Source organism: Euphorbia lathyris, chromosome 7, assembly GCF_963576675.1.
Source record: "Euphorbia lathyris chromosome 7, ddEupLath1.1, whole genome shotgun sequence".
NCBI classification, from domain to species: Eukaryota; Viridiplantae; Streptophyta; class Magnoliopsida; order Malpighiales; family Euphorbiaceae; genus Euphorbia; species Euphorbia lathyris.
The window spans coordinates 43,260,408-43,279,522 of NC_088916.1; positions in this window are offsets into that span (position 1 = coordinate 43,260,408).

Consider the following 19,115-nt stretch of genomic DNA (forward strand, 5'->3'; position numbering starts at 1 on the left):
GTAGGTTGCTTCTCCCAAGTCTTTCATGGAGAAATTACCCGATAACCAAACTTCTACTATTTGCAACATTGCAACATCGTTTCCCATAAGTAGTATATCATCAACATATAGTACTAAGAAAACGACTGAGCTCCCACTTGTCTTCTTGTAAACACAAGCCTCTTCAGAGTTTTGCTCGAAACCAAATTGTTTTATGGTTTCATCAAAACGCTTGTTCCAGCTTTTAGATGCTTGCTTAAGTCCATAAATGGACCTTTGAAGTTTGCAAACCTTGGTTGCATCCTTCAACGTGAAACCTTCAGGTTGCATCATGTATACATCCTCAAGCAGGTTTCCATTCAGGAAAGCTGTTTTCACATCCATTTGCCAAATCTCATAGTCAAAATGAGCGGCAATTGCAAGCAATATTCTGATGGATTTGAACATGGCTACTGGAGAGAAAGTCTCGTCATAGTCAACTCCTTGCTTTTGACGATATCCTTTCGCTACTAACCTAGCTTTGTAGGTAATAACCTTTCCATCCATGTCTGTCTTTTTCTTGAAGATCCACCTGCACCCAATGGGTTTTATCCCTTCGGGTGGATCAACCAAAGTCCACACTTGGTTAGTATACATGGAGTCCATTTCAGAATTCATGGCTTCAAGCCATGCTTTAGATTCTGGACTAGCAAGAGCTTCTTCGTAGGTTTTGGGTTCATCGTCTAACACGGGAACCAGTTCGTTATCTCCCACTAGAAAACCATATCTAACTGGGAGTTCACGAACTCTTTGAGACCTACGAGTGGGATATGACACTTGTGTTTCATCTAGTGAAACATGTCCGGGTTCAACTTCCTCTTCCGCTGTCTCAACATGTGTTTCCTCATGAACTTCCTCAAGTTCAACTATGCTTCCATTCTGTGTTTCTTCCAGAAACTCTTTCTCTAGAAACACTGCATTTCTGGATACGATTACTTTCTGATCATCTGGATGATAGAAGTAATATCCTACAGTTTCTTTAGGATATCCAATGAAGAAGCATTTATCAGATTTAGAGTCTAACTTATCTGACACTATTCTTTTAACATATGCTGAACATCCCCATATTCTCATGAAGGAGAAAATGAGTTTCTTTCCAATGAACAGTTCGAATGGAGTGGAACTGGCGGATTTGGTTGGTACCCGGTTCAAGGTAAATAGGGCAGTTTCTAAGGCATAGTCCCAGAACGATTTTGGAAGAGATGCGGTGCTCATCATGGATCGTACCATATATAGTAAGGTTCGATTTCTCCTTTCTGATACACCATTATGTTGTGGTGTATAAGGAGGCGTCCATTGTGAGCATATTCCATATTCATTTAGATAATTCATAAATTCTTCTGAAAGATATTCCCCACCTCGATCGAATCGAAGTATTTTAATAGTTTTTCCAGTTTGATTTTCAACTTCATTCTTAAAGCATTTGAATTTCTCAAAAGCTTATGACTTGTGCTTCATCAAATAGATATAACCATATCTAGTATGATCATTTATGAAGCTAATGAAGTATCTGAATCCTCCTCTTGCTTGGACTGACATAGGACCACATACATCTGAATGTATTAATCCTAGAGTGTATGATACACGCTGACCTTTATTGCTAAAGGGTGTCTTTGTCATTTTTCCTTTTAAACATGACTCACATGTTCCCATTGATTCACAATCAATCGAGTCTATAAGCCCATCTTGATGTAGTTTAAGCACGCGTCTCTGGTTTATATGGCCTAAACGATAATGCCACAAGTAAGTTGAATTATCTAATCTAAGTCTTTTGGTATCAATTGCGAAAGCATAAATCTTATCATTTAAAGCATAAATTCCATTCAATGATATTCCTAAAAAATAGAAAATGTTATTTCTATAAAATTCGCAACTATTGTTCTTAATTGAAACATGAAAACCATCATCAACTAGACAGCTAATAGAAATAATGTTACGAGACATCTCTGGAACATACACACAGTTCCTTAATTCTATTACAAGTCCTGATGGTAGATGTAGATCATAATCTCCAATTGCGAGTGCGGCAACCCTTGCACCATTTCCAACTCGCAGATTCACGTCTCCTTTCTTCAAATCCCTAGTCTGCTTTAGTTCCTGCATATTCATACAAATATGAGATCCACATCCGGTATCTAATACCCAAGATTCAGACTGTGAGATTGAGTTAATTTCAATATAGAACATACCAGAAGTTGAAGCACCGTCCTTTCCCTTCTTGAGAGAAGCTAAGTACTCCTTGCAAATTCTCCTCCAATGCCCATCTTTACCACAAAAGTGGCATTCCCCTTTGGGCTTCTTGACTTGCTTTCCTTTGGCTTGGGCTGGCTTGCCTCCCTTGTTCCTCTTGGGATATTTTGGATTGGGAAAATTCCCTTTCCTCTTCTTTGATCCCTCAATCACAAGAGCAGGTATCACCTTATCTTTCTTTAAGTTGGGCTCAATAGCCTTGAGCATATTGGCGAGCTCTTCAAGAGAGGTCTGTAAGTCATTCATCTGGTAGTTCATGGTGAACTGCGAATAACTTTCTAGGAGGGATGTGAGAAGTAAGTCGATACTTAGTTCATGATCCATCGCGAAGCCAATACTAGAAAGTTTGGTGATATAGCCAATCATCTTGACACAATGTGTCATAACAGATGTGCCCTCTTGCATCCTGCAGCGAAACAACAGTTTTGATATCTCAAAACGTTCACAATGAGTCTGTTTCCCGAACAGCTTTTTCAAGTGCATGACAATAGAATAGACATCCATCTCCTCATGTTGCCTTTGTAGCTCTGGTGTCATCGATGCAAGTATGATGCACCCTGCGTGTTCATCATCGGATTTATGCTTCTGATAGGCATCAATCTCTTCAATGGGTGCATCATCAGCTGGGAGAGCGGGTATCGACGTATCCAATACATACCCTATCTTTTCGAACTTCAAAACAATTTTGAGGTTACGAAACCAGTCGACGAAGTTTGAACCATTCAGTTTGTTATCGGTAAGGATATTTCTTAGATCGGTTTTCGACATGATTATTTTAGAGTACGATTTGTATATAAGCTGAGAATGAGAAAGGTGACGAATGTTATTCATTTGTTTAATTCATTTGCAATTTAAATACGTTGGACTTTTATGTTTTTAAATTGCTCCCACTATTTTACCAAATTAATAACCCTCCATATTAATTCGAAGAATCTAATACAAATTCTTTAGTGAGCTAGGATCCTATCTCGTGAAGCTTACCTTGAATGACTCAAACAAGTTCACTCACTTTAATAGGTAGATTCATGTAATCAATCACATCGACCATGTGATTCCTAGGTTGTCGGGTTACTAACCACATTAGTAACTAATGCCTTTGACATTAATCCCAACCATCTTGCCTAACAACTTTAAATAATCTAGACGACTCGCCCAACTACTCTCAGCCATTTTAAGTCATTGACCTTATTTATTCATGAAAACGCTTTTCAATAATTCAGGTGTTACCCATAAGACCCCAAGCCCTGAGACTCTCAGTCGCCTAAAAGGTCCCCAGATACTGCCGGCTGAATTATAATAATAGGGGGGCAACTAATGTTTAATAACTTGTTTATTTGACTTAACCTTTTGATTAGTGAGGGATTTTAATTTTATTGTCTTATAATCTAACCTAGTCTTGATTTGCTTTAGCATACATCAGACACTCATACATTCAACATTGACAATTATGGACATACTTCTAAGTTTATTTCGTTGAGCCAGAAACGGAATAAAGGGTCAACCCTAGGGAAATACTAACTATTATATTTCTCTTTGGGTCCTCCGTCTTCTCCTTGGCGCCTTGAATTACAACAATATTCAATTTCTAAGAAAACTTCAATTTACTTGAAGGGATTGGATGAGAAGAGAAATACAACAAAGAGTAACAGAAGGCAGGACTCGCAGATCCTATTTTTAAAATACCAAAAGACTGAATAACTATTATAGAGGGTCTAATATGTTCATAACGCCAAACATGCAAAAACTCAATTAAATTAAATTTAATTAGTTGATTACACAAACTATTTATGTAATATTTTTTTTTATTTACTTAATCAAATTAACAACTTAATTAATTTTACATCCAATTTTGTTCTCGTTAATTTTGCATCCTTTATATTAAATCTAATCCAATTGTAACAAGTACGTATTAGATTAATATAACATGTACAAAATCAACATTATGCATATCCTAATTAATTCGTATAATCAAAACAAAACAATTATATTCTGAAAACCATTCATATATATATTTAAAACCGGGCCGATTTTAAAACAGTTTTAAAAACCCGTACCTTATGATTGGGCCGGGCCGATTCAATCGGCCCGATCCTTACGCCCTGGCTGCTGCCCTAAGGCAGCAGCAGGCGTCGCGGCGCTGTCGCCTCAGCGGCAGCAGCGTCGCGCCCACTGGTTGCTGCCGCTGGTAGCAACCATCAGCAGTGGCGTGGGGTGGCTGCCTCGCGGCGGCGACCCCGACGATACCGTTTTTAAAAAAAAAATAAATACATATATATATATATATAATTGTTTCAAAACGATTTCAAAACAATTTTTCAGAATATCAGTTTTATTTTTTAGATTCAACAAAACTAAAAAGTTTTAATCTAACTATAAAACCTTTAATTTTGTTTAAATGATTATCAACCGAAATAATCAGGAACTATGCATAATCAGTTTTAATTATCAAGTAATCAAAACATATTTATCTTTAGATTAATTGAACTAACCGATTAATTAATTAATCTAACAATAAATCTATTCAATTTGATTGAAAAACCCTTTTATTTATATATATGAAATAACAGATTAACATAGGCTCTGATACCAATGAAGGAAAATAGACAAGCCTAGGCGTAGCGGAATAATAAAATTTTATCTATTTTATCTATTTCCCTTTTCCAAGATCTGTTAATTGTTATTTCACACAAGGAATGATAGAAAGCAATACCTTTAGTGAAGAACCATCTACGGTTGCAAACGAAGTGCCCACAACTTCTTATAATCAACCCATGAGCAACGAACGTTTTTGTTTAACACAGAAAAACAAAACTAATCAGTAATCAACCTTTAAAGTATAGCAATAGCAATGATTGCCTCTAACAGAAATCGATACGAGATCAAAGAGGGAGTAAGAAATAAAGTAAATTAGCCGAGACGAAAGACGGAACAATTCCTCTTCTCCTTCTTTATGTGTGTCGAAATAATGGGGGTTAGGGTGTCTATTTATAGACTTCTCAAAACCCTAATCCCAGTTGTGTTAGATAATTAAATAATCAGAATCTTATTCGGAATAGGATTACTAATTAGATAATTAAATAAACACTTTAATATTATCTAAATAATAACTAATTATATCTAGATAATTATTATTAATCAAATTAATAATATAATTATTGTTAGGGATAATTAATTAGAGTTTCAATCACATAAAAACTTCTAATTAATATTATCAGATAATCCTTTAATTTAATTTATAATCATAATCTAATTATAATTATTAAATCAAACTAATATCCCTATTTAATATATAAATTTCGGCCCATGCACTATGTCTCACTAATTTACACTTCCGTCCTCCGATTCCAAGTCCCATATGCGACCCATTAGGTTCTTTATTGCCACTAGCCGTATATATCCTTTGAAATTATTCATCACGATTAATTCCAACATATATATAACAGAATACCGTCGCGAGCTGTTACTAGCAGAACCTATGATATTCTCCCAGAGCAATTAAGAAGTCAGGTGGATAACTGACGTTAACCTTTCTGCATTGGGTACAGTATAATACGATCCTTCATCATCTATATCCTGTTGGTCAATTCCTTATAACCATGGAACGTGTCAAGGTTACATATAACGAAGAGTCCGTTTTACTTGTACAGGTTGAATTCACTCTGAAAGATAAGTTAAGTGAAATATTCATTTCTACTCTTAACTCTATCACCTTGCAAGGATTTCAGTTAATTCACCACAAACGGCCATTTAGATATATCTCCCACTTATCGGGAGTGACGAATGCTCAATCTGACATTAACTATTATGCAATCACTTTGTGTGATACCCAACCCTGCTCTCACACACCCCAGGCTCTTACCTGTTGGATCGTGCTAGCATAGAATCAAAGTATCAGACTCCATAATCCAGAATCACTAATTAACGAATGTTTGAGTCTAAGGATTAGTTATACCTACTAATACCAATGAGATGAACAGTTGACACATTAGATAAATCAATACATTCTGTTATCTCAAGTCGGGTCCCAATCCTAATGAACTCCTTCACCGGATCCATGTAACTGTCTAGATATCTGAATATCTAAAGCTTGTCAGATCAGCTTTCTGTCTCGATAGAAAACACTATTACATGCAAGTCTCAACAGTAATATGTCAACCCCTATAACATATTACTTGACTTGGGTTAACTTTAAGTCTATTGGTCTATTATAAAGTACAGTCTCACTTCATGCTTATATGAACACTTTATAACTACTTAAATAAACTTAGGGTTACTTTCTTTATGAAAGATTTGTGCCTTTATATATAGTTACATTTTAATGCTATATATCTGATTAAACAAATGATTAAATAAACAATTTATTCATTAATATTAATATCCTAAAACAATTGTCTTTAGGACACTAAACTCCAACATCTCCCACAAATAATTGGAGAAACACAATCTTCTTTTGTCCCTGGAAGATCCATAACTGACAATGTGCAGGTGGCGTTTGAGAGTATACCTTTCATGAAAAGGCAGAATAGAGGAAAGGATGGACATGCTGCTCTCAAAATTGACATTAGCAAGGCCTATGACAGGGTGGATTGGGATTTCTTGAAACTAGTAATGATTCGCATGGGATTTCATGAGACCTGGATTAAGTGGATGATGCTATGTATAACAACAGTGAAGTATATGGTGTCAGTGAAGGGAGAAAGCACCGAGCAAATTGTCCCAGGCAGGGGGCTCAGACAGGGAGACCCGTTATCCCCATATCTGTTTATTCTGTTGCAAAAGTCTTATCAAAGTTAATAAGAAAGGTCGAAGGTGAGGGGTTAATATCAGATTTCCGAATTTGTCGTAGGACCCCTTCTGTTACACACTTTTTCTTTGCTAATGACAGTTTCATGTTCTTCGAAGCATCGACAAATGAAGCTAGAAAGGTGATGAGTATTCTGTCCGAGTATGAGGTAGCTTCTGGACAGGCTATGAATTTGGCATATTCTTTAGTGCAAATGTGAAAGTTGACCTAAAAATTGAGATTCAAGGATTACTGGGGGTTAGTACACTTCTAGACACGGGTCGCTATTTAGGACTGCCTTCACTAATTGGACGGTCTAAATGATGGATATTCACTTTCCTGGTTGATAGGCTGCAAAAAAAGTTTAGTACTTGGGGTTTCATATTCTTATCTCAGGCTGGAAAGGAGGTATTGCTCAAGTCAGTTGCTCAGGCTTTACCCACTCAAGCATGTTTGGCCCAAAGAAGAGTCCCCATCACTATTGAATGCCCAGTGTGTGTTGATCATGATGAAACAGATAGCCATTTATTTGTTGAATGTTGCTTTGCAGGTGATATTTGGCGAATAGCTGGAATACCAGTGCCACAAGTTGATGGGTTGAACTTTGCTGATTGGCTGTTACATGTGTTATGCGGTTTAAACCAGGATATCATAATCTAGATTTGCTATGCTTTGAAGACAAATTGGGACCACAAGAACAGAGTGTTATGGCACATGACTTGGTGGCCGGTGGATACTAGTTGGCGGCTAGGTTTTGATGAAGTTTGAGATTGGAGGGCCTATCACCAAGGTTCATCGTCAAGAGCAATCAACCAATTGAACCAACGAATGGGAGTTGACACTGATCTACGACCGTTGGACCACCGATTCCGACTACAAGTTCTAGCCGAACTTGATGAACTCGCGGCGCACCTCCCAACTAGCAACACCAGACGACAACAGTGGCAAAATAAAGAGGGCGGAACTGCTTAGGGTATGGAAACAGCAGCCCAAACGATGGACTTCGCGGAACAGCAGCGTCAGTTCCCGGAACATCAGCGTCTTTGGTCGAACAGCAGTGCCATCTCCCGAACAGCAGCGCCAACATCAGAGTTCCCATACAGCAGGCTCTCGACGCGAATGATGGCAAATCAGAAATGGAAGCCGCCGGCCTCCGGTTCAGTTAAGTGCAACATTGACGGAGCCATCTTCAAGGAAGTAAAGAGCTGTGGTATGGGCGCAGTGATCAGAGATGAAGTGGGTGCGTTCTTATTTTGTAGTAACAGCTTTATTCCAGGTATAAGAGAGCCACAGGTGATTGAGGCACTTGCTTTACGCACGAGCCTGATTTGGCTAGCTGTTATGAGGTATACGAATGTGGAATTTGAATCTGATGCTAAGCTTGTTGTTGATGCAATTCATTCCTGTAAACAAGATATCTCAGAGTTCAGATCGCTTATTCATGATTGTCGAGCTATTTTGCGATCCACCTCTTCTTTTACATTGTCTTTTATTCCTTGTTTAGCGAATAGGAATGTACATTTGGTAGCTAGACAGACATGTTCCAATGCTAGCGATTTTTTTATCAACTGTAGTGCCGAAATGGATGTCAAACGTTATTGTTGAGGATGCTGATCCCACTTATATATGAATATCCTATTTCAGGTTAAACAGAAATCCTTAATAGTTAATCTTAATCGGTATAATTCATCTAAATTTTAAAATAAATAGTTTGTAAAAATATGTTTGCAATAATGATTAAATTTGACTCTGTAGTTATTAAGGAAAATTTTGTGTTTTTGCCGCAAATTTGAAAATTTAGTTCAAATTTACACTTTGTAAGTAAATATCGACAAAAACTCGAAATTCCTTAAAAAAAAAAAAAAATGTAAAATTGAGTTAGAATTTGCAGGATGGTGGAAACTTTGAGTAATTTGATACAATGAATTTAAGCATTTGGAAAACATTTACCATTATCTATATGCTTCTTTTCAAGTAAACTTGGCATGTGCTAAGTTTTTTTGTTTTGTTTTTAATGAAAATACTTATAACTTTATTAGATTAAAACAAAATAAGTACAATAATAAGACAACGGTAAGGTATCAAATCTTACAAAATTTACAAAGAGATTAAAACGGTTACAGAAAGTAAAAAAATGCCATAAAGGCATAAAAAAACAAAACAGTAATAAAACATATATTTATCGTAAATCGAAATCTCTAAAAAAGTAGATGTAATTCAATCTTCAGCATTTAGGTCATTCCGAACATTCAGATCTGAGTTATTTCTTTTGATGCAACCACGTAGATCTATTGATGTAACGACCCGGTCTAGAATGGGTGGCGCCGGGATAGAAGGCCTGAGCAAGCCCTAAGGGATGGCGACGGGGGCAGGAATGAACTGAATCCCACATTGGAAATGGAGAGAGGGTGATTGAGGCTTATTAGTAAGATGAGAATCCAATACATGAAGACGCGTTTTAAAGCCGTGAGACCCAATGTGTTGGAATTGGGCCAAAACGAACAATATCTACATGGTATTGGACCAGAGTATTACAATTGATCCACAAATAAGATAAATCGCTTTCGTAGTTGCTAAATTCGAAAATAATAGAAATGAAAGAATAATAGAGAGCGGATACAATTCAGAAGGATGATGTAATTTAGGAGAAATTATACTGTGTGTCAGACACACCACCTCATAATCTGAGGTGGTGTGGCATGGCCAATAAAATTAAAACATCGGTATTTAATTTATTTCGCCTCTCTCAAAGATAGAATCTTCATTCCATCTTCTCTATCCCTTATCAAAAACCACGGGCTGTCGCCGACAACCTTATATAGAAAAAACATGCCCTTTGTCTTCTCCGTTGTTGCCATCGATTAACACCTTCCCATTCTCGGCTACACCCACACCCGCATATCCACAAATGTTAAATTCCCTTTCCATCATTATCTTTATTACATTATTTGGGAACTAATATTTATTATTTGGAACAAGATCTGCATATGAAATTTGTTTTTTCTTTGTAATTTCTAATCAACCAAACACTTGATTTCAAGAAAGTTCCGATCTTTTCACTTTTTATTTGGGATTTTCTCAACCGTGTGTTTTGTTGTGGAGGAAAAGAGGAAAAAACAGGATGAGGATGTTAGAGATAATATTAGTATTATCTCTACAGACAATTATCCGCACACTAAATAGAATTGTAGTCTGTGCACAAGTCTATTCAGTGTGCAGAGATAAGATTCTAGTCTATCTAGAATTAGGTCTTAGAGTTGTATCTAAACTATATAACTAATTAGGGTTTAGAAAACCTAATTAGTATAGATTCATATGTCTGTAATATAAATACTTATGATCAATACGAACCCTAATCAAGGGAATTATTATTTCGTTCATTATCTCTCTCTCTCTCTCTCTCTACGTAATTCGGCCTCCCTCTCTCTCAAACACCGAATTACTTCAACATGGTATCACGAGCAGGAAACGGTTCAAATCCGTCTGGCTCCGCTTCCGCATCAATCCCTCCCAATTCCCTAAACCAATACGAGCCTCTATCTCAAGAACAGCAGATTTCGTCCATATTCCTATCGGAATCAATACCGCGTGCGGCTCAAAATCCGAATGTGGCACCGTCCGCGATCATGTCGATTGCAGAAACAGGAGAAGCGGCAAGCTTTGCGACTCCGCCACATGCCGCCGCGGCCGCTAGGTCGAACAGCGAAATCCGAAGCTTCAACACGGAATTCACCGTGGATACGACGTTAGCCTCGTCCCTTCAGCCGTCATCTGGCTAGAGGTTCGATTCCCCCTTCACGACGGTGCCAATGTCGTCGGTCACCTCTTCCTATTTGTTCGAACAACATGATGGAGGAATTTTTCCCCGACCGCGACAATAAGAACAGCCGCACCGAACAGCGGTTCAGCAGCAACACCCGCCGCTATTCCATCCACCAGGTAATTTTTCGCAACCACCTATCAGACCTGGCTTTGGACCTCCCCCGTCCTATCACAGTTCACAATTACCATCTTCTTTTTACACACAGCCCAATGACTCATTGTATGCTAATCCACCTCAAGTTCATCCCTCAAATCAACATCATAATCACATTGGCTCGTCCAATTATCAAGCTTACTCCGCACCGAGTAGTGAATCTGTTAATCAGCCTCGCCCTCATGGAGGATGGCCATTGTGTCTACCCTCAAATTTCATCACTACTTTGACCACATCACAAGCAATACACCACCACCACCCAAATTCTTATCTAGGGGAGGTTTTCTGTCCAACAATGATAATGTTATGCTTAACCCAGCCTACACTGTGTGGGATGAGTTAGAAAATGCTGTGATGTCGCTGTTATTACATTCGATTACAGAGGAAGTTTATGAAATTATCACTTGCTTTCATTACTCACATGATATTTGGGTTGCACTTGAAAACGCATATGGCGTTATTACTGATGATAAACAGTTTCAACTAAGCATTCAGTTACATGATTTTGAACAAAATGAGTTACCCATTGGTGAATATATGCAAAAACTCAAAGCCATTCTTGATGATCTGGCTGCATCTGGCAATCCATATCCCATGCACCTTCTACCGTCATTACTTTACAAGAATGTTGGGGATCCTTTCAAATCATGCATTCAGAATTTAGTGACTCAGAAGGGTATTCATATTGATTATTATCAATTGTTGAGCAAACTGAAAACTGTTGAAGGGATGATTCACTCTACAAAGAAATCGGCCTTCACACTTCTGGTACCACAAGTGATCTCGCATGAAGCAAATGTGTCCTCCATCTCCTCTTCTACAAATGTAAAATCCAAAACAAAAAAGAGAAGAAGCGGCAAATGCTTTAATTGTGGTGATCTTGATCATTGGGCAGACAAATGCAAGAGGCCCAAAGGGTTTGCAACACATCAATCGCAATCCAATGCACAAGCACATGTCGCATGGCACAACCCCATGGACCCGTTCAGTGGGCCACCGCAACCTTGGTATCCGGACACGGGCGCCACCAATCACATGACGGCTCAGCCAAGTCAGCTACAACAAATGCATCCTTATCTTGGCAATGATACGGTTCAATTTGGAAATGGGCAAGGTTTGAAAATCTCTCATCTTGGTCAATCTCATATCAAACATCTTAAAATTTCTGATATCTTATTGGTACCCAAGCTTACTAAATCATTATTGTCGATTCAGAAATTCACTCGTGATAATGCTTGTTTCTTTGAATTTTGGCCTAACCATTTTCTTGTGAAGGATCAAACTACTGGGGAAATCCTGTTGCGCGGTTCGAGTAAGGATGGGCTCTATGTGATTCCACCCAACTTGAAAGAGGCGCTAGTCGGAGAGAAGGTTTCCTTCGAGCGGTGGCATGCACGGCTTGGTCACTGTCAGAATCAGACAGTCAGTAGAATTTTAAAAGACAATAATTTATTATCTTCTGCACCTACCAATAGTTGCTCTTTTTGTCCTTTAGGAAAATTATCTCAGTCTTCTTTACCTTCAATTGTTCGTTCTAGTACTTTTCTATTTGAAAATTTGCATTTGGATGTTTGGGGCCCTGCCCCTGTTCTCTCCTTTAATGGACATCGTTATTTTTTTATTATCATTGATGAATTTACTCGCTTCAGTTGGTTATTTTGTCTAAAAAATAAAAGTGAAGTAGCTTTAACGTTTCAAAATTTTCTTGCAATGATTAGAAATCAGTATGATGCCAAAGTTAAAAACTTCTACTCCGATTTTGGGGGTGAATTTCAAAAACTGCAGCCTTTTCTCCATGAAAATGGAATTGTACATAAGATTGCTTGTCCTCACACACATGCTCAAAATGGCATCGCTGAACGGAAAATTCGACATGTAGTAGACACGTGTCTGACCATGTTAGCCAATGCTAACTTACCTCTTAAATTCTGGAATTATGCCATGATTCATAGCATACACATAATCAATATTCTTCCTACCAAAACACTTAGGAATCGCTCTCCTTTCTTTATGCTTTATCGCAAGCAACCTGCTTACTCGTTCCTTCGAATATTTGGTAGTGGCATTTATCCGCTTCTACGACCCTATAACAAAAACAAATTTGATTTTCGTTCCAAACTCTGTGTTTATCTTGGACCTTCGTCCAATCACTCGGGCGAGTTATGTTTAGACATATCCACAGGAAGAATTTACATCTGTAAATTTGTCAAGCACGATGAAGGGGTCTTCCCGGCAGCTCAACCGGTCATCACGCCTCTCTCTACTAGCGCAGGGTTGGAAGCGACGACACTAGAACTACCTTCACTCCTCGGACCGTATCCAGGTATTCCTCGATCCACTATCTCTGTTCCTCACTCATTGCCTTCTCATATCCCTATGGCACCCATGGTTGGTCATACAAATTCTATCATTAAGGATGACCATACAAATCTGGCTCCGTCATTCGCCAATTCGTCTTTCGAAAATCAGCAATATGCGGCGTTGGAACCGCGAGCTGTAAACAGCGGCGCTGCTGCAGCAGCCATTCCGATAACTATTAGCGAGGAAACACATCACCGAGATGGCACGCTGCGGGTCTCGCGGGCTAATCAAACCAGTAACAGCCGACACGCCTCGTTGTCTGGCGTATCGACAGCGAAAAAATGTCATGATGCGGCACAAGAGCAGTGCGCGGCTACGACAGCAGTAAATTCTCAAGTCATCGAACCAGAGAACCTTGCAACCGCACAAATGGTGCCTGTGCAAGCGCCATCCCTGCAAGAACCTTCAGCGAACATTGAACCCGACGCTGCACGACGTCATACAATGCAACTCCGACAAACAACGTTGCACTCTCGTGGTAAATTCGCAGCACTACTAGCGATGCATGAAAATGGTGTGATTGATCCTACGTGCTTTAGCAAAGCGCACAAATTACCTGAATGGCGACAAGCTATGTCAGAAGAAATAAAAGCCCTTCTTGACAACGGAACTTGGAAATTAGTCCCACGACCTCAAGGAAGACATATCATTACCTCTCGCTGGCTCTTCCGCACAAAGAGAAAGTCGGATGGATCCATTGATCGATATAAAATGCGGCTAGTGGTACGTGGATTTACTCAAAAATCTGGTATTGATTACAAAGAAACATTCAGTCCGGTGGTAAAGGCAACCACTATACGCACAGTTCTGGCCATTGCTGCGTCCAACCGGTGGTTCATTAATCAGCTTGACGTGTCAAATGCGTTTCTCCATGGAAATCTCACTGAAACAATCTATATGGAACAACCACAAGGGTTCCGTGATCCAGATCAAGCTGACCATGTGTGCTTACTTCAGAAGAGTTTATATGGGTTAAAGCAGGCTCCGCGAGAATGGTTCACTCGCCTACGAAACTTTCTTGTCTCTCTTGGATTCAAAATGTCATTGGCTGACAACTCCCTCTTTGTTCACACAAATGGACAAATTCAAACATACATCTTATGTTATGTGGATGATATCCTTATCACAGGTAACTCACCGGCTCACATTGTTAGTGTAATCTCTTCCATTGAAACTGAATTTCCTATTCGCAATCTGGGACGTGCAGAATATTTCTTGAGCATTGAGATTCAGTATTCAAAAGATGGTATTCACTTGTGCCAAGCAAAATATGCAGCTGACATCCTTGATCATGTAAACATGGCGGATGCCAAACCAATCACGACACCTATGAGCACCACTCCCACGTTGTCAAAAAGCCTTGGCACTCCGCTTGCATCAGGAGATGAATATCGGAGTATTGTTGGAGCCCTTCAATACCTTCTTCTCACTCGCCCTGACATTGCCTTCGCAGTCAACAAGCTCTGTCAGTTCCTTCACTATCCCACGGATGAACACTAGAAGAGTGTAAAGAGGGTGCTTCGGTATCTTCAAGGAACTCTTGAGTATGGCATACTTATGTCACCCAAACATATTTCGCATATGCATTGCTACTCGGACAGTGATTGGGGGGGATGCCCGGATGACAGACGATCAACGGGAGCTTTCTGTGTCTACATTGGGAATAGCATTGTGTCTTGGCAAACGCAAAAACAACCCACCATTGCAAGATCGTCCACTGAAAGTGAGTACAAAGCAGTTGCAAATGCAGCAGCGGAATTACTCTGGCTAAAATCATTGTTGAAAGACTTGGGATTTCACATCCCACCCCCCGTTCAACTATGGTGTGACAATGTAGGTGCAATTTATCTCACTTCAAATCCTGTATTCCATGCTCGTACAAAACACATTGAGCTGGATTATCACTTTGTTCGTGAACAAGTCACAAATGGCTTTCTCAATGTCAGATTCATTCCTACTGATGATCAAGTAGCAGACGTTTTAACCAAGCCGCTACCTAGTCTTCGCTTCACACAGTTACGCTCTAGACTGTTGGTTTCTCCGCGGCATCGGCTTGAAGGGGGGTGTTAGAGATAATATTAGTATTATCTCTACAGACAATTATCCGCACACTAAATAGAATTGCAGTCTATGCACAAGTCTATTCAGTGTGCAGAGATAAGATTCTAGTCTATCTAGAATTAGGTCTTAGAGTTGTATCTAAACTATACAACTAATTAGGGTTTAAAAAACCTAATTAGTATAGATTCATATGTCTGTAATATAAATACTTATGATCAATACGAACCTTAATCAAGGGAATTATTATTTCGTTCATTATCTCTCTCTCTCTCTCTCTCTCTCTCTCTCTACGTAATTCGGCCTCCCTCTCTCTCAAACACCGAATTACTTCAACAGAGGAGCCTAAACATAAACTAACGAATTTGCTGTGATTTTTCCCTACGTTTATCGCTATCTGCACCATTGTATAATTAAATATTAGAGAACTTGTAGAAATTTGAGGTTCAATGAATAACTAAGAATAAGAAACCCAGAAACGAAAATCAGAGAAATAAACAACCTGAAGATTGCTTAATTTATTAGATAGCATAAAAAATAAGAGAAACAAATAGAAGATGTATCCGATTAAGTCTCTTAGGTCTTCAATGGAACTAGTGGTGGTTTTGAGAAGGGAAGGGACAGGAGAAAGGCGAAATAATTAGTTTTAACTGCTGAAAAATTTAATTAAATACAGATGTTTTAATTTTATTGGCCATGGCACACCACCTCGGATTATGAGGTGGTGTGCCTGGCACACAGTATAGTTTCTCGTAATTTATGAGAAAAGAAGAGTGGAAAGAGCAGATGAAAAGGTGCGATTATTAATTCTAGAGAAAATGTGCTAAGGAGTGTCCCAATGAGCTGATAAAAGGAAAACAAAAGTAGGCCTGAACCACATAATAGGCCTAGATAACGTATTAAGCTTTAATCATGGGCCTAGTCCATCTCTTAAGTGTTGATTTTAGAAATTAAGTAGTGCATATTGAAAGAAACAGTTAAAAAAAGCAGAGAGAGTCAATCCCAATACCATCTCACATGCTGCAGGTTGTATGTAATTAAAAAATAACAAAAATTAGATTACTATAATCAACATTAACTAGTCTGTGCGAATATTCGGTAATTGCGCCCCCAAAATTTTTAAATTGAAGGATATGTGAACATAAAGAATCAACATAACCACTAATCTATCTTTTCCATTTTTATAAAAAATCCTTTTTGCATGTGACCAGACCAGACCAGACCAGGCCACCACATCGATCCAATTAATTTTTTTATAATAGAGTTTTTATTTTATGACCACACCTACCATTTGGGCTTTTTCAGTTTGATTTTGGAGCCACACTTTATATAATAAAACAAGTGAATATCGAAAATAACATTATGGGAGGAAAAAACAAAATTATTGTAGGACTTGAAAAATAAAGTGGACTGTTTAATTAAGGGGTTAAAATTCATCCACATAAGGTTGAAAATTTGATGTCCTTAATTAAAATTGAAGACTCAATGTATAAAATTAAATCATTTTATTTTATTTTATTTATTATGCAGTAGAAAAATAAAAGCAAATTAGGGGTTTAATTAATTAATGAAAGTTGGGGCGGGAAGGGAAATGATATGATATGATAGGGTATGGTGGTCCAAAAATAGAGTGGTATGATGAAGAAGCGTCTCAATCTCAAGGTGTTATATATCAAGGTTTCTTTTCATTTGTTTATATCTTTGTCATTTTGTGGTTGCCAAAACACCACATTAATTAAGTTTAGCCACTCTCATTAATATTATAATAGTCCGGCTTATTACACTCACAAAGGCAATGCTAATGGATGCCATGAGTACTCAAGTTTAAACTTCACTATTTTCAAAAGTTAATTATCAACTTCAAAATGTTACTTTAATTATTATAACTCTCTTTCTTCAAAAAAAAAAAATATATATATATATATATTATAACTCTCCACCTCAATCTTCCCTAATTACTCCCTAAAACATTGATATAAAAGCCAATGTTGTTCCTCAAATTATTTAAAAGCTCAATTTTAAATTAATTGATATAAACTTTTACTTTATTTTACTCTTTTTCAAAAAAAAAAAAAAAATTGACGAGAAATCTATTTGTAATTGCTGGTACATTTTTTAATTAATTGTCGTTAGTATTTTACCTATTTACTGGTCTATTTGTTATATTTACTTAAAAAGGGCAAAATGAAGCTAGTATTGTACTACTATTTTAAACTGTAAAAATTAAAAACTGATAAAGCATCCAAGATTGTGGCCAATTTATAATTTGAACCCTAGGCGCTAGTCGGGTGGATAAGACCCTCGAGGATTAATCGGAAATTAATCGGGGATTAATCGAATTTGTACTTTTTATTTGTTAATTTATATAAATTCAATTAAAATATGCATAATACTATATAAAAATAATAATATAATTATTTAATATAGAAAAACACGTATATTTGTAATATATATCTTTAAAATTTAGCAAACATCAACATTTCAACAATAATATTATTGAAACAACTAAAAAATGAGTTATAATAAAGAAAAAAATAAATTCATAATAAAAATACTTTTGTTCATCGTTGCTTAGGCGGCACCTAGACGGTCTAGGCAGTATTGAGGCAGTATAGGAGGCTAAAAATCGCTTAGAAACCACAAAAATGCCTAGAGAGACTTATCAGAGAAAATCAAGACGAATTCTCGATTTCGAACGCCTTAGACAATCCAGGAAGCCTTCATTTTGAACAGTGGGCACATATAATTAACTGATAAAATCCAATTAAGGGTAAGAAGTAATTTGAAATATATTTTGATAAGTATAATTTGGACAGAGAATGAGAAGTAATGGTAAAGCCACCGACCCACACACGTACATAAACACATGCTTCTTCTCACTAATTATATATTAGTATTTATTTGCAAATTGAAGTCTAATTGCTCTTTTCTTATTATTATTAGACAAAGTTGTTATGTTATGTCTTCTTTCTTTCTACTACATATATTATTGTATGTGGTAGCTCCTGAAAAGCTTAGATCTCACTTCAATTAAAAATTGGCAATCTATTTCAATTCCTTTTGTATACATTCTTCTCACTTTACTTCAAACTTAAATGAAAACCTCACGAAACTAAATATTTAATTTAGGTAAATAAATTGATACTAAAATAAAAAAGAGAATAATAAAGTAAATGATGCAGAAATTTACGTGGTTTGATAGTGTCTTTATTCCACATACGAAGGAGACCAGAAATTATTTCACTATATAAACAAAGTCATACAAAAAATTGGAGAAAATAACACTCAAAATCTCTTAACCCTAATACACTCAAAACTTCACAATCCTCTCTTGGAGATATCACTCATATTAGCAATTTAGTTTCAATTGCTCGGATACTCAAAACCTATGCCAATACATGGTATTTATAGAAAGATTTTGGAGTGTGAATAGAAGACCTTTAAAGTAAAAAATTACATGTGAACAAAAAAAAGAGAAACTAAAATGAATGTTTGATAAAAAGATCCTACACTCATGACTTTAGATGATGGAATTCCAAAATCATGTTCACAAATCTCCACCTTGATTTGAAATTCTACAAAAGTCTTTCTTTGTCGTAATGCCCTTTCGGACTAGTTCACTTATTGCTATTACCGATCAAGTTTAAGCAATGTTTGAACATACTTATT